At 47.2% G+C, this 21,596-nt stretch overlaps 1 protein-coding gene across 1 annotated transcript in view; it reads right to left on the minus strand.

Moving 5' to 3' along the window:
• Positions 1–19,918, minus strand: part of PELI1 (pellino E3 ubiquitin protein ligase 1) — a 52,515-nt gene extending 32,597 nt beyond the window's left edge. The window contains exon 1 of the mRNA XM_075339255.1: positions 19,676–19,918. The gene's annotated coding sequence lies outside the window, so the exon portion shown is untranslated. The remainder of the gene's footprint in view (positions 1–19,675) is intronic.
• Positions 19,919–21,596: the final 1,678 nt, after the last annotated feature.

Genomic DNA, 21,596 nt, shown 5'->3' on the forward strand with positions numbered 1-21,596 from the left:
ACGCATGCAGTTACGCTGCGCTACAAAGCGCAGCGTAACTGCATGTATTTACGCAACGTGCACACATAGCTTAAGAGTACCAATCCAGCAGATTTTGGAAATCCCACAGGAGAGGATAGAGAGGTGATTGGAGGCCCCATTCTAGTTTATTTTTTTCATTAACGTAAAAAAAAATTAATGAACTGCTAACTGAATTTAAGAGAGAATCGGTCACCAGGTTTTTGCCACCTAATTTGAGAGCAATATAACATAGGGGCAGAGAGCCTGATTCCAGCAATGTGTCACTTACTGGGCTGCTTAGTGTAGTTTTGATAAAATCACTGTTAATCAGCAGTAGATAATCTTTACAGGACTACTTGGCGTGCTGCAGGTAGTCCAGCATATTCATGATCTCTGTATAACTGCTAGATCTGCAGGAGAGAAAACATTGATTTTATCGAAATGACAGCAAACATTTCAGTAAGTGACATCACTGGAATCAGGGTCTCTGTCTCTACATTATGCTGCTCTCAGATTGGGGGGGGGGGGGGGGGAGAAAAAAAAAAAAACACCTTGTGACAGATTCCCTTTAAGTCTTTAAAAAGGTTTCACCCCCCCACCCCAATAGCTTTTACTGTCAAGGTAAGGAAAACCCATGTACATAAATGGTTTCCCTGGAATAAGTCACTACATCCATAGAACAAATCTGGACGTGGATTTGGCGAAGCCAATAGAATGCCTTCCTAATCCTGAGATGTGAACAATCGATCTTAGAAGAGGCCGTTTTCTGATTCTTTGACCTAGTTACTGAGCAACACTGATCTGAATGGGAACATGAAACCCCAGCGCAGATACATTTATTTTGGAAGACAGAGCGCTACTGGGAAGAAAGGGATCTTCGAGGAAGCCAAGAAAGAGCTCAGCAGCCGGGAACTGTAAATCCCCGAGAAAGAAACATTCGGTAATGTTGGGATTGTTTAAAGGCAAACTCCTATAAAAACACTTTGTATTTATCCCTAAGGAAGTTTTGCTTAAAGGGAACCAATCATCAGGATTTTCGTATACAAGCTAAAGCCGGTGTTATACTGGCACTATCAGGCTGATTCTATACATACCTGTAGTGGTCAGCTCGGATGTTTACTTTTTTGGATTTCAAAACCGAAAGTGTATAAAATTAGCTCCTTGTTGAGTGGCAGCAGCAAAGGAACAGATAATATATTCATAGTTATCCCCTCCCCCTGTTAGAATTAGCATAAGTGATATACAAACGATTCACTTTGTCTCTTGCAGGACCTGTGTGAGGTCATACCCATGTGACCTGGTATCCAGCTTTGTTGGCTGAGGCCCCGCCCCTTCTAGTCACATGGGTATGACATCACAGGTCCTGCAAGAGACAGTGAATAGTTTGTATAATACTTATGCAAATTCTAACAGGGGGAGGGGATAACTATGAATATATTATCTGCTCCTTTGCTGCTGTCAATCACCAAGCAGCTAAATTTTATAAACTTTACTTTTTTGGATTTCAAAACCTAAACATCCGAGCTGAGCACTACAGGTATGTATAGAATCAGCCTGATAGTGCCAGTATAGCACTGGCTTTAGGTTATATATAAAATCCTGCCAATTTGTTCCCTTTAATATGCCGACCTAGTGTGCTGGCTAATCGGAGTGCTTACAGAATACATCAGGCACAAAACTATAAGGGGAGCTACTCTCACCTCTCCAGGGATGTGCAACTACATAGTGGCTTCTCCATCAATGTCCTAAGGGATGGGTGGAGACGGGGAAGGGTGCATTACCCTTGGCCCATGCCCGAGGCATTTATAAAAAAGGAGGGTCCCACTGCCCCCTTGGACAGCTTATACATGTGAATCACCAATGGTAGAGGCAGAGAGAGATCCCCTTGAAGTACACTGTTTTAGGGCTATATGGTTTCTGATTTTACCCTCTGTACATGGTAAAGAGTACTGGATGCATCCCAGGAACCAGGTAACCAATATGCCTAGAAATGTCCTATTAGAGCATTTTGAATGGCACTTACTAATGGTTTCATGATGCTTTAATAGATGCTTCAAGGCAAAGGACAATTTGAGGAACCTCAAGCTTTGATAGGGTCTCAATGAGAGTGCCGAGAGCCTAAAATAGCCAAACTGGCTCCAAGTTTCCTCCTGAGATGAAAAAGTTTGTCAGGTACTATTGTGTGTTGTGGTCCTGCATCTTTTAAAAACACCAAATCGTCCACTATATCTTACACTGGAGTGAATTGTATATCTAGTTGTTAAATGAAAGTGGGAATGCAATCAATCAAATTTTCCCTGGAGGTTAACAAAAAAGCAACAAGAATCCAGAAGCAAATCCAGAGGTTTCATATTTCTGTCAAACAGGTTCAGAGCCAAGTAACGAGGTCAGATAACACAAGAGAGCTAATGATTAGATTATGAAGGTTTGTGCAACGGATCTGCCCAACAGTCACCAATGCCGGTCTGTAAAGTCCTCGGTGCATTGAGACTAGGAGCCTATTTCACATAACCATGGCACGACATATACATGATATGCGCTTAGCGAGTTCACCGGGCAAAGCTTGTATACTCTCAGCATACCCATAGAGGAAAGATCAACAAATATATGCTCTATTCACAATAGGTCCAATATGCCCATTCAGTGGGATACAGCGCAGGCTTCAGTTGGAGGAAAGAGGTTACCAAATATGTCAAAAGGAAGACCATTAATGTGGTGACTATATCCTTCAACAACAAATTCTCCCATCTCTACCATACACATTGTTTATTTTGGCCAAATATTCTTGTGTTTTCAATAGATCACTACCAGAAATCTCTGCTTGTGGCATATCTAACAAGAAAACAAAAAGGATATGGCACATTGAAATCCAAATCATGTCCAGATATGTCATCAGGGGAAAGTGAGGGCACCCCCCACAGATATTAGGTCAGTTATACGGAAACCGGCATTCATCCAATTTGTATAGGCATCTAAGGCTATGTGCCCACGCTACAGGATTTATCGCGGATTTGACGCGGATTTTGACGCGGATTTAGCGCGGATTTGCCGAAAATCTGCAGCACAGCTACTCCCCAGCCATTTCAATGGCATTTTGGAAATGCTGTGCCCATGCTGCGGATTTTTCCGCTGCGGATTTTGCCGCGGATTTTGATGCGGAACAAACTGCAGCATGTCAATTGTTTGGTGCAGTTTTGGTGCGGATTTTCTGTTTTGAATGGGGAAAAAAAAAAAAAAAATGAAATCCGCATCAAAATCCGCGGCAAATCCGCGGTAAATCCACGGGTGCGGATTTGCCGCGAAAGTTGCGGATTTTCAGGCAAAAAAATCCGCATGGACATTCTAGCGTGGGCACATTAAGAAAAGCTGCAACAACAGACCGTTTAATGTTGAGAGAACATTCTTATAGCCGGGGGACAGTAATGACTCGAATGTCATATTTAACATAAAATTATGAGAAGACAAAAAAAAAAATATAAGAAAAACCACAAACACCAACAACTACAAACAGTAATATATAAAACCTCTCAAATCTACAGTTAGGAAAACTTTACGGAAGTTGAGACTTGAGCTGGGCTCTCTGTTGTCTCACAATTTGATAGCAGTGTGAGACTTCTTGCATCGCAGCTGGGATACACCACTGTTTGGGGGCAAAGACTTGAGGTGTGTAGTCTGAAAACACAAGGGAGATCTATGTAGTCATCCAACTTCATGGTATCTTATAGTTATGTAAGAAGAATAGAAAATGGATTCTGGTGCATTATGGAACAGCATGTAAAGGTAGAAACAACACCTGAGAATCTTGGCACAGCTTCTCTTCAGTTTGCTGTGCTCGTCTGTTTCTATTCAATCCAAACTTACAGGCAGCAGTAAACTAAGGGGTGCTTCACACATAGCGAGATCGCTGCTGAGTCACGGTTTTTGTGACGCAGCAGTGACCTCATTAGCAATCTCGCTGTGTGTGACACTGGAGCAGAGATCGCTGCTTGTTACACACAGTGCTGGTTCATTTTTTTGGTTGTTGCTCTCCCGCTGTGAAGCACACATCGCTGTGTGTGACAGCAAGAGAGCAACGATCTGAATGTGCAGGGAGCCGGCGTCTGGCAGCCTGCGTTAAGCTGTAACCAATGTAAATATCAGGTAACCAATGGAAGCCCTTTCTTGGTTACCCGATATTTACATTAGTTACTAGCACCGCTGCTCTCAGACTGTCAGTGCCGCCTCCCTGCACACGTAGCTGGAGTACACATCGGGTAAATAAGCACAGCGATTTGCTTATTAACCCGATGTGTACTGTGACTAGGAGTGCAGGGAGCCAGCGCTAAGTGATGTGCGCTGGTAACAAAGGTAAATATTGGGTAATCAAGCCCTTGGTTACCCGATATTTACCTTAGTTACCAAGTGCATCGTCGCTTCCACGCGTCGCTGCTGGTTGGTCACTGGTGAGATCTGCCTCATTGACAGCTCACCAGTGACCATGTAGCGACGCACCAGCGATCCTGACCAGGTCAGATCGCTGTTGGGAATCGCTGGAGCGTCGCTAAATTGTGACAGTAGCCTAAGTAACTGCATCTTCCTCTTCCAACTGGCCTTCATAATATACAGGGACAGCCTATTACATATTGGACAGAACAAACTAGCTTAGGAAATGAAAGATTAGAAAAACATGGACAACTACCGTTCATTATACTCCAAAAATAGTGCCACTGTTGTCCATGGCCGGGTCTGTAAGCGAATTGTACGCTGCTGCAATACCACACAACCAGACAATGTTTTAATAAAAGTTTTATTGCTTTACATTCTCCTGTTATCTTGTTGTAAAAAAGCTCAGTAGAATTCAGTGTGATATAGTAACTAGTCAAGCATATGTAAATACAAACTGTATATTCACTGCTCCCCTTCCCATCTCTGAGCTGGTATCAGTGATAGTAAATCTGAACTGAAATTGCACCACTGCCCCCACCCATACTATCTCCCACCTCTCAGCAGTGATCATGAATGCACTGGGAGGTGTGGGGGGGGGAGCAGTGAATATGCAAATTGTATTTACATACACTTGACTAGTGTGCAGGAGACACAATATTATGGAGCTTACAGCAAGATAACAGGATAAGGTAGAGTAATAAAAGTTACTGATCTGAAAGATCTCCTTAAGCCCTATTTAAAAGAGAACATTAGTATTGTACTACAAAGTCACCTGACAGATACTATTTAAAAGGCCCCTTTACACACAGACTTTCAGCGATCCCACCAGCGATCCCAACCTGGCTGGGATCTCTACAAAGTCTCTGGTGAGTCTCTGGTGAGCTGTCAAACAGGCAAACCTGGCCAACGACGCAACAGCGATTCGGACCTGCAGAACTACCTAGCTAGTCAAACACTGGAAACGAGTGATGTGTCACAATATCTGTCAATCACTATTCTCTGTCAGTCGGTCTCTCCCTCTCTGTCTCTATTCTCTCTCTGTCGGTCCGTCACTATCTCTGTCCCTCTCTCAGTCTGTCGGTCATTTTCCCCTCCTCTCTCATACTCACCGATCCCCGGCGCGGCGCTGCATGGCATTCACACTGCTGCGGCGGCTTTTACTATTTTGAAAAAGCCGGCCGCTCATTAAACAATTTCGTATTCCCTACTTTCCCCGCCCACAGGCACCTATGATTGGTTGCAGTGAGACATGCCCCCACGCTGAGTGACAGGTGTCTCACTGCACCCAATCACAGCAGCCGGTGGGCGTGTCTATACTGTGCAGTGAAATAAATAATTAAAAAAAACGGCGTGCGGTCCCCCCCCAATTTTAATACCAGCCAGATAAAGCCATACGGCTGAAGGCTGGTATTCTCAGGATGGGGAGCTCCACGTTATGGGGAGCCCCCCAGCCTAACAATATCAGTCAGCAGCCGCCCAGAATTGCCGCATACATTATATGCGACAGTTCTGGGACTGTACCCGGCTCTTCCCGATTTGCCCTGGTGCGTTGGCAAATCGGGGTAATAAGGAGTTATTGGCATCCCATAGCTGCCAATAAGTCCTAGATCATGTCAGGCATCTCCCCGAGATACCTTCCATGATTAATCTGTAAATTACAGTAAATAAACACACACACACAACTAAAAAAATAATTTATTAGAAATAAAAAACACAAACCCATTCCCTCATCACCAATTTAATCAGCCCCAAAAAGCCCTCCTTGTCCGGCGTAATCCACGGACCTCCAGCGTCGCATCCAGCTCTGCTGCATGGAGGTGACAGAAGCAGCAGAATACACCGCCGCTCCTGTCACCTCCACGCAGCTAATGAAGGCAATAGCGCGATCAGCTGAGCTGTCACTGAGGTTACCTGGATCCAGCGGTGGATGCAACGGTGGCCGCGGGTAACCTCAGTGACAGCTCAGCTGATTAGCGCACTCACCTCAGTTGCTGCGTGGAGCTGACCGGAGCGGCGGTGAGTAGCGCGATCAGATGAGCTGTCATGGAGGTTACCCGCGGCCACCGCTGGATCCACCGCTGGATCCACCGCTGGATCCACCGCTGGATCCAGTGACAGCGGGTAACCTCAGTGACAGCTCAGCCGATCGCGCGGCTGTCTTCATTAGCTGCGTGGAGGTGACAGGAGCGGCGGTGTCTTCTGCTGCTCCTGTCACCTGCATGCAGCTGAGCTGGAAGCGACGTTGGAGGTCCGTGGATTACGCCGGACAAGGAGGGCTTTTTGGGGGCTTCTTAAATTGGTGATGAGGGAATTTGTTTGTGTTTTTTATTTCTAATAAATGATTTTTTTAGTTGTGTGTGTTTATTTACTGTAATTTACAGATTAATCATGGAAGGTTTCTCGGGGAGACGCCTGACATGATTAATCTAGGACTTATTGGCAGCTATGGGCTGCCAATAACTCCTTATTACCCCGATTTGCCAACGCACCAGGGCAAATCGGGAAGAGCCGGGTACAGTCCCAGAACTGTCTCATATAATGTATGCGGCAATCCTGGGCGGCTGCTGACTGATATTGTTAGGCTGGGGGGCTCCCCATAACGTGGGGCTCCCCATCCTGAGAATACCAGCCTTCAGCCATATGGCTTTATCTAGCTGGTATTAAAATTGGGGGGGGGGGGGCGCGCGCACGCCATTTTTTTTTAATTATTTAATTATTTATTTCACTGCACAGTATAGACACGCCCACCGGCTGCTGTGATTGGGTGCAGTAAGACCTGTCACTCAGCGTGGGGGCGTGTCTCACTGCAACCAATCATAGGCGCCTGTGGGTGGGGAAAGTAGGGAATTTGCGAAAGTAGCGAAATTGTTTAATGAGCGGCCGGCTTTTTCAAAAGAGGAAAAGCCGCCGCAGCAGTGTGAATGCCGTGCAGTGCCGCGCCGGGGATCAGGGATCGGTGAGTATGAGAGAGGAGGGGAAAATGACCGACAGACTGAGAGGGACAGAGATAGTGACGTACCGACAGAGAGAGAATAGAGACCGAGAGGGAGAGACCGACTGACAGATATTGTGACACATCACTCGTTTCCAGTGTTTTAAGTCCCCTTTACACACTGACTTTGCTGCACAGCGGGAAACAAAAGGACCAAAGAATGGTCCTGAACGATTTGTAGCGATCAGCAACTTCACAACAGGGGCCAGGTCGCTGATGTGTTTCACACACTGCAATGTCGCTGGGGAGGTTGCTATTACGTCACAAAACCGGTGACGTTACAGCGATGTCGTTTGCGATGTTGCAGTGTGTAAAGCCACCTTAAGGGTATGTGCACACAAAACGTATCGGATTTCACCGCACAATTGTTACGGCTTTGCCACAGTTTTCACCCAGTGATGACAATCTGGAGTCTACATTGACATAATGGAGATTTCAAATTAGCAGTATTAGTCAATTTCTGTTGTGGATTTTCTTAACCATATGCATGATTTTGTAAGATCTCATCCACAATGGCAGTGCTGTAAAATACTAAGGCTCTGCTACAGTAGACAAGCATCCATAAAACTTGTGGGTGACCTATAAACTAAATTCAGGCAAAAAGGAGTATACAGAAAGAAAAAGCAAACAAAAACAAAAACTATAATTTCTCATGAACAGGAAAGAGGTGCTCTCCAAGGAAGAAGGAAAAAAAAAAAAAGTGACTGAGGCAGGAAGGAAACCGGTCAGAGTGAACATATAAGACCTAATTCAAAGTATGATAATGGACGTCACAATACAAGCCATTCTGTGTCGTTTCCTAACGCTGTGTATCCGCTCTGGAGATCACTGCGTATGTGGATCAGGAATAAAGATCACAATCACACAGCGGTGAAGACTTTCTCCCTCAGCTCAGACACTTAAGGTCCAGTCACAGCAACAACGATAGGGATCGCTGGTAAGTTGCTAGGAGGTTGCTGGTGAGATGTCACACTGTGACGCTCCAGCGATCCCACCAGCAACCTGACCTGGCAGGGATCGCTGGAGCGTGGCTACGCGAGTTGCTGGTGAGCTCACCAGCAACCAGTGACCAGCCCCCAGCGCAGCGTGGAAGATGCTGCGCTTGGTAACTAAGGTAAATATCGGGTAACCAACCCGATATTTACCTTGGTTACCAGGGCACGGAGCTACACGTGCAGAGAGCAGGGAGCAGCGCACACTGAGCGCTGGCTCCCTGCTCTCCTAGTTACAGCACACATGGGGTTAATTACCCAATGTGTACTGCAGCTAAATGTGCACAGAGCAGGGAGCAGCGCACAATGCTTAGCGCTGGCTCCTTGCTCTCCTAGCTACAGCACACATCGGGTTAATTAACCCGATGTGTCCTGCAGCTACATGTGCACAGAGCAGGAGCCGGCACTGACAGTGAGAGCGGTGGAGGCTGGTAACAAAGGTAAATATCGGGTAACCAAGGACAGGGCTTCTTGGTTACCCGATGTTTACTGTGGTTTCCAGCCTCCGCAGAAGCCGGCTCCTGCTGCCTGCACATTAGTTGTTGCTGTCTCGCTGTCACACACAGCGATCTGTGCTTCACAGCGGGGGAGCAACAACTAAAAAATGGCCCAGGACATTCAGCAACAACCAACGACCTCACAGCAGGGGCCAGGTTGTTGCTGGATTTCACACACAGCAACATCACTAGCAACATCGCTGCTACGTCACAAAAGTTGTTCGTTAGCAGCGATGTTGCTAGCGATGTTGCTTAGTGTGACGGGGCCTTTACTTCATGCAACCCAACTCCTAGACCCCAAATACAATGCCAAATGTAAAGTTAAGGCTCTGGTCGCATTGCATGGTAGCCTACTATCAGTGGCTTCTTCATGGCTTACAACTTAAGTCCTGGAAAACAGGATTACAACGTTTGAGCTGATGGGGCAACAGACTAAGGCTATGTGCCCACGGGAGCTTGCTCCTGCGGATTTTGCCACGGAAAACCTGCGGATTTATCTGGATTTTCCAGATAAATCCGCAGGTTTCAGCAAGTACAGACACTCCCCATGTTATCCTATTGGACATGGGGAGTGTCTGTGTCCATGCTGTGGTATGTGCAGTTGCGGAATATGTTGCGGATTTCCCGCAGCCGCACATAACTGCATGTCAATTATTCTTGCGCATTTACCTGCGGAAATCTGCCTTGGTCCCATACTTACCTGCCTTGATAGCAGACACCCGGTCACTTTCCCTCGCTGTAGAGGATGGCAGCGGAGCTAGGAGCAGGAAGCAGGAGGTGGGCGGGGCCTGCACGAGCTCCGGTCATGTGACAGCCAGAGCTAGTGCAGGCCCGCCCACCTTCTCCTGCACAGTGCAGAGCAGACGCTAACAGAGTGACATGGCCACCGGAGAGAAGTGCTGCGTGATGGAGGAAAGTATGAACGCCCCGATCACTCCAGCACTTGTTCTGCATTGAGGATCCAATGCCGAAGCCATGGTACTGTATCCTCAATGCAGAATGCCCGCACCATATCCGCAGGACATTCCGCAAATAAACCACAGCATGGAAACAGACAACGTTGTGCTGCGGTTTTCTGGGAGCTCCTGCGGATATAACCGCAGGACACTTATCCCGTTTAGGCTCCCAACCCTGCTCCCTGTCTTATACGCTCCTGCCGGCATTTTCATTTGCTAGCGCTGCTTCTCCTATCGGCTGCTGCTTAAGTTTATTACCTACCGGCCACTCCAGTGTTTCATGGAGCGTCCGGAGGTCACAACTCAATACAAGTCTATGAGAGCCTCGTTCTGGCTCTCAGACTTACATTGAGAGCTTGTGTCATCTTCTGTAGTTGCACAGGCAAGATGGCGTCACAGGAAAAAAGTGGTGCAAAGAAAAAAAAAAAAAAGGGCAAAGATGCTGCATGGTGAGTATAAGTAGGGGAAGAAACGTTGGGCTAAAAGCAGCACTTCAATGCTAAACAATAAACCCCCCCCCCCGCCCCCCCAAAAAAACAAAAACCCAAGTTTCTCCCTTTATGTGTAGAGTCCTGCTCTACAGTGAGAAATCTTGAAGTTGTGTGGAGGTGCAGTAGGACGTTATGATGCACTGGCAGCCTCCCGCAACTAGGCACTGGCAGCCTCCCGCAACTAGGCACTGGCAGCCTCCCGCAACTAGGCACTGGCAGCCTCCCGCAACTAGGCACTGGCAGATTCTTAGCCTCCTGTGATAATGCAATTGCAGCCCCTCAGCCTCACGCAGATCCTTCTACCTAGCCGCATCCTCGCTGCTGACCGATTTGATTCACAGGTCGTTCACTCAACCTACAACACTAAGAGACTCCTGGAAAAATTTCAGACAGATACGAAAAACTGACCGGAAGCCGTCTATGGTGGACGGTCAGCTTTATTTCAAAAGCGTATAGCCTGGTTCTAATGTCACAGGAGAAAAAAAAAAGAAAGATGACCAGTTATTGAATAGGATGAATACTTCCTGAGCATAGAGCAAATAATGTCATAGGAAACTTCTTAGGCTACTTTCACACATCCGGATTTTTGCTCTGCGGCACAATACGGCGTTCTGCAGAAAAACCGCAACCGGCTTTTGTAACGCCGGTTGCGTTTTTTTTTGCATAGACTTACATTAGTGCCGTATTGTGCCGCAGGGGCTTGCGTTCGGTCCGGTTTTTGCCGCATGCGGCAGATTTAGCCGATGCCGCGGCCGGATCGAACGTTCCCTGCAACGTTTTTTGCTCCGGCAAAAAACACCGCATCGCGCCGCATCCGGCCGCTGCGGCGCATTTTTCAATGCATACCTATGGAGGCCGGATGCGGCGCGATGCGGAAAAAACCGCATCCGCTTGCCGCATGCGGTTTTTTCCACTGCGCATGCTCAGTAGCATGCCGCAACCGGAAAAAAACGGACAGGCCGCATGTAAAAACTTATGCAAAGGATGCAGTGTTTTCGCTGAATCAGTTGCATAGTTTTCACAGCCTGATTGAGCCGCAGTGCTCAAACCGGATGTGTGAAAGTAGCCTAATATATTAAAAAAAAAAAAAAGGACCTTGAGATGAAAAGCCGGCATCCCGCTGATGCTTTACCACTTTTGGGCCATTACTACGCTCATTTACCAAATTTAGCATAGACAGATTGCTTGTGAGGACACGAGTTGAGCGGCTAAATACAGTACCACCAATGTACTCAGATGGCTGGAACATCTTCAGGGATTTCCTGTCAAAACCATCAGGGACATTAGTTCTGCAAGTCATGGAAATTACTCCCTGGACTTCACCTGCAAAGCAAAACCCAAGCTCATGGCGATGTGGATGTGGATGCTGCACGGACAGGGCACAGCCAGACGGAGCGGCTCCATATAGGCTTCTGCAGATTTTTCCCTTTGTGCTTAAAATGATGGAATCAGTTGTTTTGGGCAATTTAGGCCACATCAGCAAATTTATCTTTTGAAATTTTTTGTATGAAACGTGCGGCAGATTACACTTTTCTGCAACAAAATTCCACACCGGATCTCCCCGCTTTATTTTTGCAGCACTAATGTCCCGTGGGAACAGGATGCACTGAAAAACTGACACAGACACTCAACCTTAAAATTAGGAATGCAACACATTATTTCCCCTATGACAACTCCTGTTGTCACCATCAGAATATGCTGCTAGTTGTGATAGCAAATCAGCACAGGCCCTCACCTCTCAGAGGTCAGTGGCTCTCGGCTCCTAGGGGCAGTGGAGCAGGACCCCCAGCTATGCCCTCTATATGCCATAATAGGACACTCTTTAGCATTCGCAGTGTCAAGTATGTAAATGTGAAAAACTTCTCAAAGCTGGAACAAATGCTCATGTCTAGTATCCAGGTATTAAAGAGTGAAAATCGCAAAAGTATGGGAATATGTTAGTGTGGAAGTAATGAGTAAAAAAAAAAAAAAAAAAAAAAAAAAGCTTTACCCGCTGATCATGATCTCTCTTCCCCTACGCTTTATTGAACATGTACCACATGTTGACCATGTGTTGTAGGTGTAGAGGCCCAATGAGAAAGGGGATAATACATAACTTTTAATGGAATTATTTAAAAAATTGCGTAGTGCTGCAATTTATAAAATATTTTTTTGTGCAAACAAATGAAACAATATTCATGTCCAAGAGGACCAACAAAAATAGTGTTGGAGCCCCCCCGGTGGTGTCCGTCAGTAATAGACCATAATCACCAGATGGACATCGAGGGGCTTCAACACCAAATCAGTGTCCAAGGTTCATAGACACTGTAAAGTGATGACATAAACCTATAATCCTATCTATTAGTTAGGTTGGGGTCATAGGAGGATATATTCCAGTGGGAACCAAGCCTCCCAAGAGGACTCACCAGTGTAATATACAGTGTGGGGTTAATAAATCCCCCAAAAACAGGCTTTTCATACATGTAAACAGCAAAAATTACCAACCTTAACCTAACAAAAATCCATCCAAGATCACAGTGGTGTTTCCTGGATTAACCCCACACTGTATATTACACTGGTGAGTCCTCTTTAAACAATTCCATTAAAAGTTATGTATTATCGCCTTTCTCACTGCTGATATTTATCTTAATCTTGAGAGGTAATTTAGGAACGGCTTTTCATCACCCGTTTCTATACTGCTGGTAGGTGTAGAGGCCCATTTAAAGGGGATGATAGAAAATGACAGTTTGCAGGAACACTCCCTCCCGACTAGTCATCCTAATTAAACAGGTCGGAAATCACCTGATGAATGAGGCAAAAACTCGTTCAGATTTTCAAGAAGGTGTACATATTATTGTGATCAGCTGCAGAACGCAGCGTAAACAGGACATGTGCAGCTGATAACATTACATTATATGTACTTAAAGCAGGATTTCATTCCCCAATTTATATGTGCATGTAGCTCTTTTTATAAAAAAAAAAAAAAAAGTCCAGCAATAACTTTACATGGCCAGATTGTTCATCCATTACTCAAACAAACAGTGTGATTTGATATGCACGAGACTGAAGGACTATGATAGATCTGAATCCTCTGTCACTCCAGCTCTATTCGTCGCCCAGTGCTGCCTCCTGCTTGACTGACAGTCTCTATGCTCAGTGACTTCAGGCAAAAGAGCCATCAGTTAAGCAGGAGGCGGTCGCACTGCGCGATAAGAGCTGGAGTGACAGAGGCTTCAGATTTACCATAGTCCTGCAGTCTCGTGCAAATCAATTCAAATGATAATTTTTCAATAATGGGGATAAGATGCGGACAAACGCAGTAAAGGTGTGACCGGACCAGTCACATTTAGGCTGGTTTCACTCTCCGGTATTTTGCCGGAAGCCGGATCCGGCATAAATGCATTACAGTTACATTTATTTACAATGGAAGGGCGACACCGTGTGGACACCTGCTTCATACACAACCGCAGGTGTCCGCATGGTGTTTGCTTCCATTGTAAATGAATGTAACTGTACTGATTTGTCTGGAGATGTGAAACCAGCCTTAGTGAATGAGTCAGACTACAGGCACAACCAAAACTAACGAGGCAAGGCTAACCAAGCAGCAATTAACATCATATATACACTCAGCCGCTTTTTATGTGGCTATGAAGAGCACACTGTGGTTTTTGATATTGCAGCCAACAGTCACAATCGGATTAAAGGTACGGTCAGCACAGGATGATTGTGTCAACCAAGTACAGGTGCTCCATGCATCATGGTGTGGCCAAGTAAATCTATCTTCCCACCTACTGGTATTCCAGTGATTTCCACACTTCTCTGGCTCTATTATTATTATTATTATTATTATTATTATTTATTATTATAGCGCCATTTATTCCATGGCGCTTTACAAGTGAAAGGGTATACGTACAACAATCATTAACAGTACAAAACAGACTGGTATAGGAGGAGAGAGGACCTTGCCCGCGAGGGCTCACAGTCTACAGGGAATGGGTGATGGTACGATAGGTGAGGACAGAGCTGGTTGCGCAGTGGTCTACTGGACTGAGGGCTATTGTAGGTTGTAGGCTTGTTGGAAGAGATGGGTCTTGAGGTTCCTCTTGAAGCTTTCCACGGTAGGGGAGAGTCTGATGTGCTGAGGTAGAGCGTTCCAGAGTATGGGGGATGCACGGGAGAAATCTTGTACGCGATTGTGGGAAGAGGAGATAAGGGAGGGGCAGAGAAGGAGATCTTGTGAGGATCTGAGGTTGCGTGCAGGTAGGTACCGGGAGACTAGGTCACAGATGTAGGGAGGAGACAGGTTGTGCATGGCTTTGTATGTCATGGTTAGTGTTTTGAACTGGAGTCGTTGGGTGATGGGAAGCCAGTGAAGGGATTGGCAGAGTGGTGAGGCTGGGGAGTAGCGAGGGGAGAGGTGGATTAGGCGGGCCGCAGAGTTTAGGATAGATTGGAGGGGTGCAAGAGTGTTGGAAGGGAGGCCAGAGAGCCTCTATGAGGCAAGAGTGGTCAAAGAAGAGGGGAGAGTGGATTTAAATGATTAGCCACACCACAATGCACCAAGCGCCTGGTTTGAACAGTCGTTCTGTGCTGACAGAGTCCCTTTAAGGCTATGAGCGCACATTAGATTTGGTGCAGAAATTTTCTGCATGAAAGCTACACAGTCTTGTAAGGCCAGTTTCACATGTCAGTGAAAAACACAGATGTTTTCACTGACGTGTTAAAAACGCATATGTCCTGCCGTGATTCACGGCGCACGTGGGTTGTCCATGTGCAATCCGTCATTGCACAGGGCGATAAACTCACCTGTCCCGCTCCTGCTATCCCTGGTGCTGAACTCTTTGGCTCTGCTGTGTTTCCAGCCACCGCTGCAGCTACTTCCGAGTCATGGTGTCATGCATAAATACATATACATGACCATAACAAGCCGGCTCAAGCAGCAGCCAGCTGAGGCCAGAGAAGGTGAATATAAAATGCTTTTTATTTTTATGTCTGTGTCTCTCTGGTACGTGTTTCACGGATCACACCATAGTGTGTGTGTGTGTGTGTGTGTGTGTGTGTGTGTGTGTGTGTGTGTGTGTGTCGGTGGGACATCAGTTGATGCTAATAAAAAAACAAAAACGGACATGTCTCTGTGCGGAGCATGCCACACAGACACGGTCAGGGGAAAAAAAAAAAAAAACAAAACACTGATGTGTGCGCAGACACATTTATTATAATGGGTATGCGCATGTCCGTGATTCTGGTACGTATAAAAACTGTCACATACGTACCAGAATCACTGACTTGTGAGAGAGGCTTAAGAAAAATGCATGCAAAAAATGCGGGGCTGAGAAAAGGAAAATGGGGGGGGGGGGGGGGTGGGGGGGGGAGAGAGGAAAAGACGCACCAACAATTGATATGCTGCAGATTATTTTCTGCATCAAATATGGAAGGAAACTGATAAGCAACATGTGCACAACACTTCAGAATTGTCATTGGCATAAATATAGACATGCAGATTTGGGCCACAATCTGCATCAAAAAACGCGCTCTGCGCACACAGCCTACAGCCTCTTTCACTCTTCCATGCAAAACACACGTTTTACACTGTCCGTAGTGTAGGTGTGCGTGTTGTATGTGCGGTCAGTGTGCTATATGTGTGACATCCGCATAGCACACGGACAGCATGAAATTTTTATAATCACCTGTCCCTGCTGCTGCCTCCGGCGCAGCTGCTGTTTCTGGGTCTGCAATGCAGGGGATATTCATGAGCATAATGAGCGGGCCTGGAAGCAAGTGACAGCATCGATAAAGACAGCAGCACCAGGGATAGGCGAGTATAAAAAAGAAATCATTTTATTTCAAAAGACCAGTTTTCTACGATACGTCACATCGGTGTGCAGTCCATCTGACACCCATGCTGCCGATGAAAAACGGACATGTTACCGTGTGGAGCAGACGAACACACATGTGCTCCACGTGGTCCATGTCAAAACATCGTCATGTGCGCAGATCCACTGATTTTAATGGTTCTAGCTATGTCCGTGTCTCCGGTACGTGTGAAAATGGCCGTCACAAGTACCGGAAACACGGACGTGTGAAAAGAAAGAGGGTGACACGTTAGATGGTGGCTCAGTGGTTAGCACGGCAGCCTTGCAGCGCTGAAGACAACATCTGCAAGGAGTTTGTATGGGTTTCCTCCTACACTCCACAGACACACTGATGGGGAATTTAGATTGTGAGCCCCAATGGGGACAGTGATGATCACATCTATAAAGTGTTGTGGAATTGCACTCTATAAGTGAGTAAAATAAAGAATTCAACTTCCACTTTGTAAATAACCACAATACAACACCTATAAGGCCCCAGGGTATCTCGATGTGTCTTGGATTTCATACAGACGTAAACCGAGCCTCTTTTTGTTGAATTCTGCTCCATGCAACATCACAGGGCTACTCTAGTGCAAGTACCATACACCAGACAATGGAGTATTGCGCCACAAGGTGTCCAGATTTCGCTGTGTATCTGTGTAATACAGACTTAAGAACCCCATACTAAAGTTGAGCGAAAAGATTTGTAGGACCCTGGTCCACCGGCCACGTCAGTAGTCCTTGGTCGCCGGACCAGAGCTCTGCAAATTAGAAGAGGCGCCGGGTATGTTGGTAGATAGGAAGAGGTCCGGAAGGTTCTGACCAAGGCCACAAGACCAGGGTCCTGCGAATCTCAACTCTACCCTCTACATATACTAAAATCAGACAATCCAACTGAAATTGGTGGGGTTGACCAATGTGAATGGGGGCCTCCCAAATTTCCCGACAATGTCAAGACGAATTCAGGTCAGATTTTCAAAGGCTCGTCCTATTGTTCTCCAGGACATAAGCCGCTGCCGGAGGATTGGGCTCAGTACACAGGAGCGCTTGCTTTATAGTCAGGGAAGATAATCATCAGCCACCTAATGTGTACAAGGAGCTTTATATGCTAAGAATTTGTGAAGAACATACATACAGGTGAAAAATAGTCCCATAGCATCCAATAAGACGGATTCAATCTGGATGTTTGACTTGGATATCCCACCATTGTCTCTTTGCACTGCTTTTGCTCACAGTCTTCCATAGTCTTCTATCTGCAGAGTTCACAGTATTTTTCTCGTTTCCTTCTTGTTTATGTCAAAATAAGAAACAAGAGGAACAGGAAATGTAACGAAATACATCGAAAGACTAAAGAGAACGAAAATAAAATGGTCACAAAACACCCAAACACATTAAAGGAAGGCCCCAGACGCCCGGGACAGGAAACCCAAATCACAAGGAGGGGGGATAGGACCAGGAACAAATCTCCAAAACTGACTCCCAAGGCAGCAGCCTTCGTGACAAAGACTTGTGGTCCTGCCAAGGAAGACAGATGTAAGCCCCTCCTGAGGGGGCAGCGTGGGACACTCCGAATTAATCAACAAAGCAGATTTTAACCCCCTCTTCCCTGACAATGCCTGCAGTTCCCTCTAACACAACGTAAACTAAACACCAAAATCAACAGCCTGAGCAAACTTGGAAAGAGCGCATATATCACCCTGTGCACAATAACCCTTCATGTGCTGAGGAGCTAGCTGTCTGGGTTTAGTAGCCATGACAGTTTATCCTGAAATCAATCATTCTGCATGTAAAAGACAATGATTCAAACGACCATTGGGGGCGACTGCTGTAGTGGCCACCGGAATGGGGACCAGCGGACGGTGACTGCTGTAGTGGCCACCGGAATGGGGACCAGCGGACGGTGACTGCTGTAGTGGCCACCGGAATGGGGACCTGTTGGGGGGGGGGTGGTTTGACTGCTATAGTGGCCACCGGGATGTGGACCAGTGGGGGGGTTTGACTGCTGTAGTGGCTATCGGGATGTGGACCTGTTGGGGGGGGGGGTGTTTGACTGCTGCAGTGGCCACCGGGAAGTGGACCAGTGGGGGGGGTTTGACTGCTATAGTGGCCACCGGGATGTGGACCAGTGAAGGGGGGTTTAACTGCTGTAGTGGCCACCGGGATGTGGACCAGTGAAGGGGGAGGGGGTGACTGCTGTAGTGGCCACCGGGATGTGGACCAGTGTGTGAGGGGGTTTGACTGCTGTAGTGGCCACCGGGATGTAGACCAGTGTGTGGGGCGGGGAAGGTTTGACTGCTGTAGTGTCCACCAGGATGTGGACCAGTGGGGGGGGGGGGGGGGTGACTGTTGTAGTGGCCAGCAAGATGTGGACCAGTGTGTGTGTGTGGGGGGGTGGGGTGACTGCTGTAGTGGCCACCGGGATGTGGACCAGTGGGGGTGGGGCGACTGCTGTGCAGTGGCCACCGGCGTGTATAGTGACCGGCTACTCATTGTAAGATCAATGCTGCCTAAGAATCACACACAGCCATACAATCAGCATAGTAGTCAATGCCCCCAGATTCCCAGCATCCCCCACAAGGCCGTGAGAATATGATGATCACAGATGTTACATCAACTCACAAGAGCCTGAAGATGATGCATGAGCACATGTTACCCGTATGCGAGGGGGTTAGCGTCAGGCTGTCTACTCGCAGTGGGTATGATCACGCTCTCTTACAAGGTGCCACAAGTGAACAAAGGGGCGATCTCAACATTTTGGGCTATTACTTGTCTGGCGATTGCTCTGACCCCTTCAGGGCACATTCATTTTTACCAGAAGGCTGCGGTACACGGTGACTGGTCAGCCACACCGCGGTGCAAGTGGATGGTGTCACACAGCAAAGCGGAAAAATAAAGCGAAAAACTAATCCTAAGAAAAAAAATAAAAACACCTGGCTGCGACTTTTTACGGCTTTCACGTTGCGACTCGGTTCACTGTCATTACGTTGCGTTGTAGTAGCAACATAGAGCGTTTTGGCCATGACTATGATCACACGACCACAATGGGAAAAAAAATAACGCGCGACTTCTACTGAGGTGTATGATGGCGCGTCACATCGCTGCGATCTCCAGGTCACATGATCACGGTCACAGAGCAGCCAAACCCCAATAATGACAAATGAAAAAGGGGGAATCTGCTCCAATCCGGTCACAGTGACCGCGCACCGGGCAGAAAACGTTACATCCACCGCTAGCCCAGCGCAATAATCCAGTAGTCACCATGGATTTTAGCTGCCCCCATAAAATAAGGGGCCACCATGTGCAGAAATGCTGCGATTATTAGGGAATATCCAAGGCAGTGATGATGAATGGCCCCAGTGCTGGAGAGGATGGGACGCAACATCTCCCCCTCCAGACTATGTGCCGTAAAGTGCGCCCTCCAGAGCGGCACTCATCACAGCAGAACAAAGCCCTCAGTGACAATGGAGGCAGCAGCTGATGTGGCGACTTACAGCGGCAGAGTGCGGCGCTCCTCTCGGTGGACGGCGGCAGCAGCAGTCACTAGCCCGGCCGGCGCGGTCACGATGACGGTGGTCTCTGAAGCAGCTCCTCAGAATAAGGGCGATAATGGCAGCGACAAGACTCCCGAGGCTGCAGAGGGGCCGCCCGGCAGAGCTCCGCGCCCTCCACTCCCGGCTGCAAGGCAGGAACTGTACACGGCAGCGACAACGACGGAGATACTGCTGGAGGCGAAGGGATCGCCAGGCGGTGACGTCAGCACGCAGGGCCATAAACACAGAGGAGACGACCACTACGTGCAACGTCATGACGCACGGCCGGAGAAAGTCATCATGGGAAATGTAGTTCCAAGAGGAAAACGTGATTTAAAGCCTAACCGCAGCTTTAATTTTTATGTCATCAATCAAGAGTACATGTGAGAATAAGCAGCTCTGTAATGTATCTCATCAGACAAATCTGCTTCTTTCCTCCCAAAATTGATCAGTCATTAACAAAATCCTCAATTCTGGGGTAAAATCTGTAATCAGTGAAGATTTTCCCATTACTGAGATCAGGGCTGCCACCAGGAATTTCAGAGCCCCATACTGCCAAAATTGTCGGGCCCCTTCAGACTCCGCCTCTACCCCTTGAATCTTTGGCAATAGAAAAAAGTTGTTTCCAGCATCACGTCCAAGGAATAAGGTTAAAAACCAATTTTATTCCATAAGGTTAAAACCAGCACTAGTTTGGATGGACGTCCACGAAGTACAAAACAATGGCTTACACGTTTCACACCTAAAAGAGGTTCTTAGTCTAGGCCGAAAACACAGTTCCGCATAAAAAACGTACGTGTGACGCGGTCCGTTTTTATGGTCCGTGTTCCTTTTTTTTGGGCGTTTCTCCGGTACGTATGACATCCGTGTGTGCATGTGGAATGTCTGTGTGTGCGTGTGGAATGTCTGTGTGTGCGTGTGGAATGTCGGTGTATGTGTACGTGAAATGTCTGTGTGAAATGTCCGTGTGTGTGGAAAAATGTCATTGATACATACCCGCTGACAGCAGACAGAGTTGCACGATGAGAATGAACTCGGGTGAACTTCACCCGACTTCATCCTCATACCGCGGCTCTGTCTGGGTGTCGCGTACTGATTAGCGGTCACCCGTGAAGGACTCACCGGTGACCGCTAATCCCCTGGGTGACTGAAGTGAGCAGCGCGCTTAGCGCTGCCGTCACTCAGGTTACCCGCGGCTAGCTGGATCCTCCACCCGAGACCGCAACTCACCTGTGACTTCATCGCTGTCACTCGGGCGACTTGCTGTCTCAGTTGGAGGATCCAGCGGTGGCTGCAAGTAACCTGAGTAACAGCACAGCTGATCGCGCTACTCACCTCAGTTGGTGCGTGGAGGTGACAGGAGCGGCGGTGTTCTTCTGCAGCTCCTGTCACCATCATGTAGCAGAGCTGGAAGCGACACTGGACCTCCGTGGATTACGCCGGACATGGATGGGTATTTGGGGCATAATAAATTGGTGAACGAGGGAATTTGTTATTGTTTTTTATTTCAAATAAAGGATTTTTCATTGTGTGTGTTTATTTACATTAACTTGCAGGTTAATCATTGAGGGTGTCTCATAGACACCTGCAATGATTAATCTTGGACTTATTGGCAGCTATGGGCTGCCAATAACTCCTTATTACCCCGATTGCCAACACATTAGGGCAAATCGGAAAGAGCCAGTAAAGTCCCAGAACTGTCGCATCTATTGTATGCGGCAATTCTGGGAGGCTGCTGGCTGATATTGTTAGGCTGGGGGGCTCCCCATAACGTTGGGCTCCCCATCCTGAGAATACCAGCCTTCAGCCGTATGGCTTTATCTTGGCTGGTATCAAAATTGAGGGGGAGCGCACGCCATTTTTTTTAATTAATTATTTATTT

This window comes from Anomaloglossus baeobatrachus, chromosome 3 (assembly GCF_048569485.1).
Source record: "Anomaloglossus baeobatrachus isolate aAnoBae1 chromosome 3, aAnoBae1.hap1, whole genome shotgun sequence".
Lineage (NCBI taxonomy): Eukaryota > Metazoa > Chordata > Amphibia > Anura > Aromobatidae > Anomaloglossus > Anomaloglossus baeobatrachus.